This window comes from Girardinichthys multiradiatus, chromosome 8 (genome assembly GCF_021462225.1).
Source record: "Girardinichthys multiradiatus isolate DD_20200921_A chromosome 8, DD_fGirMul_XY1, whole genome shotgun sequence".
NCBI classification, from domain to species: domain Eukaryota; kingdom Metazoa; phylum Chordata; class Actinopteri; order Cyprinodontiformes; family Goodeidae; genus Girardinichthys; species Girardinichthys multiradiatus.
This window is the reverse complement of record NC_061801.1, coordinates 30,682,851-30,696,000: the sequence shown is the minus strand read 5'-3', so window position 1 is coordinate 30,696,000 and position 13,150 is coordinate 30,682,851. Positions and strand designations below refer to the sequence as shown.

General features: G+C 37.7%; 1 long non-coding RNA gene across 1 annotated transcript; it reads right to left on the bottom strand.

The window, feature by feature from the left end:
- Window positions 1–204: 204 nt before the first annotated feature.
- On the bottom strand, window positions 205–5,628 carry LOC124872444. Its single transcript, XR_007039287.1, has 4 exons — window positions 5,426–5,628; window positions 3,889–4,232; window positions 3,445–3,510; window positions 205–2,135 (listed from the first exon to the last, which is right to left on the bottom strand). It is a non-coding gene; the product is annotated as an uncharacterized LOC124872444 (long non-coding RNA).
- Window positions 5,629–13,150: the final 7,522 nt, after the last annotated feature.

The following is a 13,150-nucleotide window of genomic DNA, read 5'->3' as shown; positions in this document are numbered from 1 at the left end:
TGATTTAATGAATATTCAGAAAGTTAAATTCTAAATGCAGTGACACCCTGCAGCAGAAACTGATCTATAGCTGTATCATGTAATCTTGAAGACTGCTGTAAAAGCATATTACAAAAAGTGGTGTCTATTTTTGAAAGCAAAATCCAGTTAAATCTAACCTGAGTGGACAAAAAAAAAACAACAAAAAAAAAAAACCAGACTTAATAAGGAAAAACAGGTGTGCTTCTGTTTTATTAGAATACGAAAATGACAAGTAAATGTTGTACTGTGGACTTAATAAAAATGTGATTAGCCATTTAACTTGAGCAGTGCATGTAAAAAGGTTCATTGCATAGTTCATACATAGATCACAATAAAATTGACAAAAAACTCGTCAAAAACAAAAGAATTACCTATTAAGAAATGAAGGTGTTTCTATTCTGACATGATATGTTCAGCAGCAAGGATGGTAATTTAGAAAACATGAAAACTCCAGGCTCCAGGAAATGCGATTTAGGGGGGGGGGGGTTGACAGGACAAAACAAAAATCACAGATGACCTACAACTTTGTTTGGTGATAACAGAAAACAAGTTTTGGAGTTCTGCCAGAATCCAGCAGTCTGCAGCAAGTCAGTATTTTAGACATTCACTGGGAGATTATTAAATCATTTATACACATTTATAGTCCATTTATGCACAAAGAAGCTATTATTCAAACATAACCTACATAGCTATTGTCTACTACACATGCACAAACCATTTTCTTTAATGGTTCAGCAATGTGTATATGATTAACTAGTTTAAAGGGGTTAGCATGGATCTTTGATATAGGGGTTCTGCGGGGCGGTTGTGAGAAGTCAGCATCTTACCTACAGTAGACAGGTTTCTGTAGGACCTTCGTTTAAAAAAAAAAAAAAAAGAAGGCAGTCGAGCCAGCAGCTAGTAAGAGTGGAGCTGGTTCCAAACTGGATCTGTGCCATCTTCAGTCAACTCTAATCTCAAACATTTCAGAGCTGTTTAAGTGAAACCCATTTTATGAAAAATGTAATTGCTTTCACTTTTGCATCAGATGGGTATTTACATTGAAGACTGTAAAACCATTATGGTCAAATATCTGATAGATAATTAAGGATTGCCAAGTAAAATAAAATAAAAAAATAATAGTTCAACATTCAGGTTGGATACTGACAGCAAATAAATGTTCCACAGACCACCACCTAAAAAAAATACAAACTATGCTTAAAAACTACAAAAACAATTTATAAAACTATACAAACAAAGATGGACAGACAGTCTGTCTTTGCATTGGTAGTGGTTGTGATTATTAGGAGATATCAAAAAATGTCAATATCAGAAAAAAATATTAGCACACAGAAAACCTCTTACGCTTAACAATGGCTTTTAATAAGTAGATAATTTATGTGAACCGATTTCCTACCAAACACTGTTGCCTTGTGCTCATGCTTAAACTGAAACAGAATTATGATATGGCATCAGACGTGCAATGGCTAAATCCTCATATTTTTCCAAGTATAAAAAACGACAGTAAGTTATAGTGTATTTTGTGTTGGGACATAAAACATGTAGCAAACCTTTCCTCATTTAGAGTTATTAAATGATTCAACTACACTGTGCAAAAAGATTGGTAACATAAAACTATAAAAAGAAACTGTTAAATTATGGGTAAAGTATATATTTTTGGTATAAATAAATAAAAATCTTTTGTTAGCTTAAAAAAAATCTTTGCCAACAGTTAAACACAACATGCTTGTTGTCATGACAGCAGTGCCTGTCCTCCCGAAGCTCCTGCTTCATCATTAAAAGCGGGTGAACATTTGCATTATTGTGCAGAACGTCTTTGCATGAAAAAGTAATTTCATCTGGAACATAAAGACAATAAAGAAAGACCGTGACAGTGCCATGAATGGAAACAAAATCCAACCTCATTAGTATCATCATTAGTACTGTTTGTCATGCCAAGAACAGTCTATGTAAAGACAGTCAGCTGAACCAAGCAAACAGGCTCATCAAGGTGCTTCAGTGTCTTTAAGATGGTGCAGGGCAAAGCCAGTTGCAGTCATCCATTAACCATGAAGTAACAACGCAGATCCGCTTTCTTTTTGCAAGGGTAACACTCAGACAACCAAGATGTTCACCTGGACAAAAAAAGAGAGATGTCCGATTTTTCAATAAATGCATATAATGTATAAGAGCGAAACAGTCAAAAATTAGCATCTAGGTCAGTCATTCTCAACCCTGGTCATCAGGGACCGTTGTCTTTACGTTTTAGATGCATCTCTGCTCCAGCACACCTGATTGCATTCCTTCCTCAGCATACCACCAAGTGCTGCAGGAGGTTGCTAATGACTCATTTATGTAAGGCAGTTGTGTGGCAGCAGGGAGTCATGTAAAGCATGCAGGACAGTTGAGATCACTGGTCTGGATGACATTACAGACTGCGCTGTAACTTTGCACACCTTTTAAGTGAAGAAATAGGAAAGGACATGAAAACATATGGTAACAGGAAAACGTAAATGGCTGATCTGCCCACTCTTTATTTTTTATGGTTAATGGTATAAAAATCGATTACATTCCACAGAGTTGCAGTTATTTAATAAAATCTTTTTGCTGATTATTTGTTGGGCCCATTGCTCATTTTGCCTATTATTTATTATGTTAGAGAGGTCATTTTTGAGTTGGTTATTTTAAATGTTTTGTATTTGTTTTAGTTTTACATTTAAAAATCAATTTCATAGTTATATTTAGTTGTTTTCTTGTAATTTCATGTTTTAGGTTTTTTAGTTCTGCACCTATATATAAGTTTTAGTCAGCTTGTCAGTTTAAATAAAATTGTTAAGCCGTTACCTGTCCAAACAAAACCAGTAGGAATAAAACTACTGTTATCTCAGGTTTATTGATTTCTTTTTAGAAGAATTAACAGTTTGCATGTTTAACAATCACATTTCCAGCAATGTGATTTAGATACAACTGTTTTGAATTATTGATAGTTTATACGTCAGACTAATAAGTTTGATTACTGCATCTATCGCCTAGTACCGATTGTCCTTGTAGGGTTGCTGGGGGCTGGTGCCCATCTCCACTGGTCTACGGGCAAGAGGTGAGGTACACCCTAGACATCTCGCCAGTTCATATAGGGCAACACACAGGACAAACAACCATGGGTGTGTGCAAGCACACACCTAAGGTCAATAGAGACTAATCAAGCTAAAAGTCATAATTTTGGACTGTGTGGAGGAAGCATGAGTACCCGGCAAGAACCCATGCATGCACAGGGACAGCATGCAAACTCCATGCAGAAGGACTACAGGCTACTGTAGTCAAACCAACAGGGCTACCAGCTGCACCATCAGTGGATAATGTATCTTACTATTAATCATTCTCCAAATATAAAAGGATTTTTATATTTATATTTTTATAGCATAACATCTCCAATCACATGCTTACCTTAGAATTATTTGATATAAACATTAAACAGGTATGTTGTAGCCATGTTTTCCTGCACGTTTTTTCCTGTTGACAAAGCACAAAAACATAATGTGGGACTGAATTAATTTTCTTATCTCACTAATGCATCATGCTGTACCAACTTTGTACCAGCCAAGTAAAAACTGTTACATATCACACAGGAAACTGAGTGGTTAGACTGTATGTCTGAAGAGTTAAACAAAAATGCAATTCATTCACAATATTTAATGAATAATATTCCAAGCAAAATCAAACACTAGTGAATTTCTTGATCTCGTTTTAAACAAATGACTGACAAACCTTTCAAACAAACTAAAACGTTTCATCCGTATTCAAACACAAGACCGATTATAAAAATAAACCATTAAAAACATTCTAAAACACACCTAATTATTTATTTTATAACATTACATGTCCAAGTACCTCTTGTTTTTCTTTTGTCTCTGCCGCAACTTAGTGAGGATAAAAGCGAGGATCACCAGGCCGACCATAACGGCAATTATGCCTGTGGTCAGAGGTACGCTCAAATTCCCATTGAATGTTTTTTCACAGGATTCCCCATCGTAGCCCAGATCACATTCACAAATCAGTCCAGTATCGCCCCCCGGAGGAGCCACACAGTGCCCGTGGCTGTTGCACTGACTTTCCCGGCAGGTCTTTAGGCTGAGGTCGATGTCTCTTGAGTGTAATGGAGGGACAGAACTTTCCATGGTCCAAGAAAAAGAGCAAGAGGAGGACGAAACACACTTTACAAAGAGAACTGGAAACTGGAAGGAGAATAAGAAAAAAGATGAATGGACAGTTGGGGCACGAGGGTGGGTTAGGTCAGTTCTTTTAGTTATTGCATGCATAAAAGATGTTCAACAAGTAAAAAAAAAATTGTTGAGTAGATTTTTTCTCAAATCGCACCACATTTCATTGTGGAATATCTTTGCAAGTTGCAAAACAGCAATGTTTTGACAAAGCATTTGGTCAAAAAACAACACAAAAGACATCTCAGAAAACAGGTTTAACACGAGTTGTCAGACCGGACCCACTAGGACCCAACTCTTTTTCTGTACCTACAAACCAATTCTCAGATCTGATCAAAAACAAAAGGCTACATTCACATTTAGGTCCAGGATTATGTCAGATAATTATCAGCCCTTTTATTTAGCTAAATTTACCATCTTCACTGTGTTTCTGAACCAACTTAAAGTTGCTCGTCATGTTAAAAGCTACACATTTTCTTCATCACTGTTAAGATATCACCAGTGCAAAAAGATGAGGCAAGCATGTAGCTCATTTTAGTTCGCAGTAGATCTACATCACATTGTTTTTCACGCATAATCTTCTTCATTAAATTTATATGCCTAATTTTACCATAGAGTCTTATTTCGAAAGGCTACTGCAGGCAAACACAGTAGTAGATGTTGCTACCGACATACAGAACTGGAAATAGCTGTGTGATTTAGAGACCTGCCCTTCAGCATATTTGACTTTTAAAACATCACAAACAAGTAATTATAAAAGCTTATTAGTGCCACTAGAGGCACAACTCTATTGTTTGAATTTATTTGAAAAGAAAGAAACAAAAAAAAGCTAAAATACTATCATTTTAATTTACCTCTTTAACCTGATTGAGTCTACATTTTTATTATATTCAGTCGGTTTTGCTTTGAGTTTAAGGTCCTAATTTAAATAAGTAGACCATTCTGATACATTCGTTTTCAATCTATTACACAACAGTATTCTGTTTAAGAGCTAAAATAACTTCAAGTCACCACAAGACAGAATTCAGACAGGCATGTCAGTTTCTGCCCAACAAGTAGTTTTAACAATATTCCAATGAATTAATCTTGTTTTGGGTACCATACCAACGTAGCTTAAGTGTGTGGCACCCTTTCTTCGGAGTTCAAAGTTTTAAAATAAAAAATTTTAAAAATCACCTCGCAAGAAAAAACTAACTCCAAAAACTCACAGAAGCAATGAGGAAAACCGTGTGGTCTTCAAACATGTGAGCTGGAGGAAAAGTTGTTGTTGTTGGCTCGTCCAGTCATCTGTTGTTGTCTTAAAGAGATCTTTTAAGTTCCCTTTCAGCCTGATCACCTGGAAAAAAAAAATGGGTGGAGAACATTGAGTCCAATGAATATGTGCCTGTTTCTCCCTGCAAACAAGCACAGAAAATCTCCTCCTCTCTCAATTTACATGAACAAATTCACACACACCCACACCCCTCCACACACACAAAGATCCTCTGATGGGGATGTAGTAATCTGGCATTTCACAAGGTAAAGGCTAACTTGTTGCCTGTTTCGGTTGAATCTAGACTCCTAAAAAGATTGGCGTTGAAGTAGGAATACCTTAAATGAGCTAAAGAAAGAACAGAAGAGGTTCATACTTACTAAATATCTCATCCTGAACAGATTAATAACTGTAGGTATGTTTGGTAGTGTTGGTGTGGGAGGAGCAGGCAAGTCAGAGCAAGACTCGCCTTGCAAGATATGACAAAATGGACATGTCTGTGTTCACACAGTCACACAGGTGTTGTGCAAGCCCCTAGTGCCCTTATGCAGACCGGACAGAGCAGCAAAATCAAATTACTCGTATGTGAACCCTTCAGACTGCAATACGGTGCTTCTGAACCACTTTTCCATGTCCATGTGCGTTTAACAGCAAAATTTATAGTTACACGTGTTGCCGTTATTGCAATTGCATAAATTGGCCAGCACAAATTACAGTCATTACATTGTGGTTATTTCAACATGACTGCTCAGAGTGCTGTGCTTCTGCCAGCAACCTGGACTACTTTGATTGAAGAGGGTTCGATACATCAGCTACAGTAGCATGGGAAAGTATTGGCTCCTCTTACAGATTTCTTTTGCTGTTTTCACTCTTAAATAGTTCAGATCAATGCAATTTTAATGTCAGCCAAAGAAAACCCGAGTAAAGAGACACAAAGCAGTTTTCAAATGATGTCTCCTTTAATAATGGGAGGTGATGTCATCCAAGACAACCTGGCACTAGGTGAGAAAGTAATAGCCCCCCTTGTTAAATCGTAAATACCTAAGTGCATTTTCACAGATAGACTAATTCAACTTCGCTAGCCATACCCAGGTCTGATTACAGTAGAATCAAGAAACCACTTAAACAGAACCTGTTTGACAACACGAAGTAGGCTCAAAGATCTCCAAAAGTGACACACCTGGCCTCATCTAATAAAAAAGGAAATTTTAGAAAAATAATATTATGCTGACACTAAAGCATGGTGGTGATAGTGTGATGGTAAAGGGCTGCTTTGCTGCTTCAGTACCTGGTAGTGCAATTGATGGAATCATTCTGCTCTTTTGGAGAATATCTGTCCACCAGTTTTGGACCTAAAGCTCAAATGCACTTGAGTTGTGCTGCAGGAAAATCACTTGAAGCACACCAGCAAGTCAACTTATGAATGGTCTAAAAAAACAAAATGAAGGTCTTGGAGTGGCCTAGTCAAAGTCTAGACTTAAACTGAATTGATTCATTTTTTCACAAAAAGCCAGAATGGTTTGGATTACTGTTTTTCCTCTTAAAAAAATACATATATGAAATAGGTACATTTTAATGTTTTTATAATCTGAAGCATTAAAGTGGGACAAGAAATAGCACAAACAAAATCAAATAACAGTTTGCATTTCTGTTATATATATATACATACATACATACAGTGCCTTGTGAAAGTACTCGGCCCCCTTGAACTTGTCAACCTCTTGCCACATTAGGCTTCAAACATAAAGATATAAAATTCTAATTTTTGTTAAGAATCAACAAGTGGGACACAATCGTGATGTGGAATGAAATTTATTGGATGTGTCAAACTTTTTTAACAAATAAAAAACTGAAAAGTGGGGCGTGCAATATTATTCGGCCCCTTTACTTTCAGTGCAGCAAACTCACTCCAGAAGTTCAGTGAGGATCTCTGAATGATCCAATGTTGTCCCAAATGACTGATGATGATAAATAGAATCCACCTGTGTGTAATCAAGTCTCCATATGAATGCACCTGCTCTGTGATAGTCTCAGGGTTCTGTTCAAAGCGCAGAGAGCATCATGAAGACCAAGGAACACACCAGGCAGGTCCGAGATACTGTTGTGGAGAAGTTTAAAGCTGGATTTGGATACAAAAAGATTTCCCAAGCTTTAAACATCCCAAGGAGTGCTGTGCAAGCAATCATATTGAAATGGAAGGAGTATCAGACCACTGCAAATCTACCAAGACCCGGCCGTCCCTCTAAACTTTCAACTCGAACAAGGAGAAGACTGATCAGAGATGCAGCCAAGAGGCCCATGATCACTCTGGATGAACTGCAGAGATCTACAGCTGAGGTGGGAGAGTCTGTCCATAGGACAACAATCAGTCGTACACTGCACAAATCTGGCCTTTATGGAAGAGTGGCAAGAAGAAAGCCATTTCTCAAAGATATCCATACAAAGTCTCGTTTAAAGTGTGCCACAAGCCACCTGGGAGACACACCAAACATGTGGAAGAAGGTGCTCTGGTCAGATGAAACCAAAATCGAACTGTTGGCCCACAATGCAAAATGATATGTTTGGCGTAAAAGCAACACAGCTCATCACCCTGAACACACCATCCCCACTGTCAAACATGGTGGTGGCAGCATCATGGTTTGGGCCTGTTGTTGGGACCTACAGCCATGGATTTCAACATTAAACTCCGGTACATACTTTTCTGGAACTTTCAAAATAAGTTGCCTTTAACAGACTTTCAGCAAAACTCCGAAGGAGGGGGGGTAGCAGAGAACTTCCCAGTGATGCCACTGCCTGTATAAAACCCCACCTTTCCCACGAGGGGCCCTCTTCCACGCGGCCTTCCAGAGGGACCGGATAGGGGAGGAAAGCGTGCTAATGTCTTTTGCTGACAAAAATACATAAATTCAACTGGATCCAAAGCCATACGATCATCGATCATATGCAAAGTTAAGTAGAATGAAATACTGTCTGTGTATCCGGTATTTTCATTCATGAGCGGGGAAATCAAGGTGTAAGAGTTGCTTACCTTTTCTCTCCAAAGTCCCACAGAAGCAAACCTGTGTCGCAGAGAAACCCCCGGTAGAGAAGCTGTTTCTACAAGCCGAGTCTGAAGGAAGGACCACGGCTTGCACCATCGTGTTACTGTAACGAACAGCTGGTTGACGGACAGAAGAGCCGTCTTTCAAGCTACAGCTCCGGAGGTCAGGTTAGCTGAAAGCTAACCGCTTGTTGACTGTGGACCTTCTTCAAACTTCGCCCTTGGACAACATTTCCTCACCATGGTCAGAGGTTAGGTTTGGGAAGATTAACAGATAGGTTTAGGATGAAATGATCTAAACGTTTTCATGTTATGAAGTTTGGTTTTGTGAAACTCTGCTATCTTGGTGCTGGCATGCTATATGTAGCACACGTGCCGGTTTGTGTTTGTATGTTTCATGGTTGGGATAAACTTTATTTGAAAGGGTGATTTTAAACAGAACATTGCTCATAACGCGCCGTCCGCGCTTATGCATTTTAACCCTTTTATTAACCCTGGTATTTTAAAGGTCTGTTGATTCTGGTGCTAAGCTATCCGCTTCTTTGTTAACTTAACGGCTAACCGGTAGAGAACATTTGGTGGCTACCAGAGACTAGTCAACAGAAAGGTTGTTGGTTTTCAAGCTAGTGAATAATAGTCCCTGAACATCATTTACCAGATTTGATAACTACGTAAACACCAGTAAGCCCCATTTCTCCAGAAAGATTTGGCTCTTTCCCAAAATACTTCCTTAATAATATTTCTTCGAATATTATTTCAATAAATAAAGGCAGTTAATTAGACACCGTTGAGAATTAGTCATCCAGAAGGTTGGTTTTATTCAGCAGATCATTATTTAAAACATAATTTTATTAAAATATTTTTTTCTGATCTTGCATTGTGAATGGTTGTCTAGATGTTGCTGATTATTGCCTAAGTTAGTTCCAAGACTAACTTAACTTCACTTCCAGATTCTTCAAGATAATCCTTGGTTCTCAAACATAAATAACATTGCATGGTAATGTTGCATCACTCTTTTTGGTCATGATTTCAATCATCTTTAATCAACTTGTTCATATTGTACATAGTCCATTAGTCTTCGTTATTCTTTAATTTTGCTTGGTAGCTTAGTTGGATTGTTTTAGCATAGTAAAGAGTTTGTTTATTGAAATATGTTTGACTTTGAGTTGACTTATTTTTGTTTATAAATTCTTGTATTTTAAGAAATTGTGTGAATTCATTCCATATATGTGCAGAGTTTTGCTGTTCAATAATGTCAGAGCTCGTCTCACACCTTTCTATTTTGTCCTAATACCATCGCCTTACTGGGCTGGTATTCACAGGACAACCCTTAACAGACCGAAATATTATTTGATAAAATATTAAATAATATTCTCAGATTCATAATTACAACACTGCTTTCGTCAGCAGGGACAGAGAAGATGGTCAAAATTGATGGGAAGATGGATGGGGCCAAATACAGGACCATTCTGGAAGACAACGTGTTGGAGTCTGCAAGAGACCTGAGACTGGGACGGAGATTTATCTTCCAACAAGACAATGATCCAAAACATAAAGCCAAATCTACAATGGAATGGTTCACAAATAAACGTATCCAGGTGTTGGAATGGCCAAGTCAAAGTCCAGATCTGAATTCAACCGAGAATCTGTGGAAAGAGCTGAAGACTGCTGTTCACGAACGCTCTCCATCCAACCTCACTGAATTTCAGTCTCTCGATGTGCAAAACTGATAGAGACATAACCCAAGCGACTTGCAACTGTAATTGCAGCAAAGGGTGGCGCTACAAAGTATTAACGCAAGGGGGCTGAATAATATTGCACACCCCACTTTTCAGTTTTTTATTTGTTAAAAAAGTTTGACACATCCAATAAATTTCATTCCACTTCACGATTGTGTCCCACTTGTTGATTCTTCACAAAAAATTTGAATTTTATATCTTTATGTTTGAAGCCCGAAATGTGGCAAGAGGTTGACCAGTTCAAGGAGGCCGAGTACTTTCGCATGGCACTGTATAAATATTCAATTAAGAAACCTCCTTCACCCAAGGTTTAGTTATTTTTTATGTATTAAAATGCATCACTCATAATCATTTGTTACCTAATTTTATTTCTCAAAGGCAATCTCAAGGATATGGACTGGTTGACCTGTGTCTGACCCCAAACCTGACAGCCTGTGCTTTTTTTGTAACTGGCTTTCCTCTGGTCAAGTAATATTAGACAATGCTTGCTGGTATGGAAAAAAAACATGGGAAGGAATGAATAAATCAGTGAACTAAACTGGTTTCCACATGTAAACAATCCTCAGTCAAAAACATACTTTCAGGACAGTGGGCATTGTTTAAAGGAGACAATGATACCTTTTGTCCTCCCATAATAGTCTGCATGGAGAAGAGCTGAGGCAAACATGAAAATAACATGAATGTCAGTCATGACATTTTTCACTGGAAGACTGAGCAGTGTGCGGCTATTTTCTATAAACATGTTAAATCATTTTTATATAACAGAAACAAACCTGCTAAAAGTCAACTTCAACGTATTGGTTTTGCTAATATATAAGCTCACATTAGCAATGCAGCTCAGGTAGACACAAAAGGAAGTTAAAAAGTAGCAGTCTAAAACTAACATGAATCATTGCTTTAAAGGTCATGGGATGGTTGTTGATCCATGTACTGATTTTAGTTGAGTGCTAAACAATTAGTCAGCCTTTTAATTAGGTTTTTGATGTTGCTGAAGGCCTTGCTTTAATACTGGGGATTAATAATAGTCATAATAAAAGTTCCTCCAGCAATGTGCCACATTCTCCCAGTACTGTCAGGGTTTTGAAAAGCTAAAGCAATTACCCTATTAAGTTTTATGTATTGGAAAAATAATGCTGTATTCTCCCAGCCCCCATAAAGAAAGAATAGCAAAACTTTCCTGTGTGTCTGTTCCACTGGATAACTAAGGTAAATGCATTTCCTTACTTCAGTGTCTCAAAATATTCAAAAATAGGAGGTAATCTTAGTTTAACAATAACACAAAATGTGTAAAATACTGTCACATACAGTTTATCTTAGCTTCACTAAGTAATAGATGTCACTAGAAATAATATATAAAGGACCAATTTACCAAATTGTAATTTATTCCAGTGGCAATAATTAGATAGATAAGGTTTGAATTTAATATATTTACATAACATGATGGTGGTCTTTCTACTAGCACTCCATTTCCACTTTTACAAACAAAACGTCAGGCCTGTGTATTTAGTTTGCTGAGTTTAATTAAAATACAATGAAAGGCAAACTTGCTGCTTAGCAAGTAAAATACATTAGTAACCATGTTAAATTATCAATATTAGTACTGACCTAAAGAACTGATGATGTTTTATGTAACTAAGCAGCAATAGGAAAAGTAAAATTGAAATTTTGGAATAAATTTCCAGGTACTGTCGAAGCCGTCTCTGCTTCCCTGGGTCCGTTGATTTGGGCACAGGTTTCAAAAGAGTGAAATAAACACAAAGTACAATCAGCTTATGTTCGCCTCTGCACAGAGTGAGAGAGAGATGCCCCAGCCTATACCTGCGAGCAACAACTCTGCCCTCTCTCCACTTCCAGCTCGTTTTATTAGGTCTTGGTGTGTTCACATTTCCTTTTTTACATATATCATATCACTCAGTTGTATAGCATAACAGTTCCTTATGTCCAAATAAGGAGTGCTTCTTGTTATTACTTCCAGCAGCCTCATCTTATCTCCTTCACTCCCTCTGCTGCACCCCCCTGTCCTTCACCAATTTATGACCTTGCACTCTCTATCCACTACTCCCCTGTCCTTCACCAATATATGACTTCTATCTGCACATTCCAGTTACACACATAGATAGTTTATATTCTACAGTACCAACCTTACTTGCTTGCTTTTCTGGCTCGAATTTCAAGACAAGAACAAAGAGTAAACATAGCCAACGTTAAAGCTTAGCCAAGCATACAAAAAAGAAAAGCAACTCTAATTCAGTTCTTGAATAAAAGTGAAAACGAAATGCCAGTGCCTTAAATAAGCTCATTATACAGCTGACCACTTTTACAGAAGCTAACTCAAGGAACAACAGTTAGATACGGCTTTCGCTGAGTCAGGTGTTGGTCAGGTTCTTACCCGAAACAGGTGGCTCTCATTAAAGGCCCAAGAAGTGCCAGTTAACAGGCATTTTTCAACCCAGCCTTTTAACTAAATAAACACATTGTAATGAATGTCTTAAGTTGACTTTATATGAGATGATTGGGAAATATTTTAGCCTTTAAGTTAAAGCTGTTTTTTGATCAATGAACAGCTGATCTGCATGGCTAAGATAAGCCAACTAGTTAAATAAATATTTATTTTAGTTCTTTAAGCCAATTCGGTTTCCTCACTCTTACAGCATGAAGGATTTGCTAACTTGGGCAGATATTGGTTTAGACCAACAACATTTAAACATTTAAAGACCAATGTCTGAGCCTACATGAACACATCCTCAGGCTGCTGAGCCTACATGAACACATGCCTCAGGCTGCTGAGCCTTCATGAACACATGTACACTTTAGGAGGTGCTGGCATGAGGTGTGACTCTGTCATCATTGAGTCAATCTATGCATGGCACTCCACACACATGGTCTTTGGAGGATAGTAGGC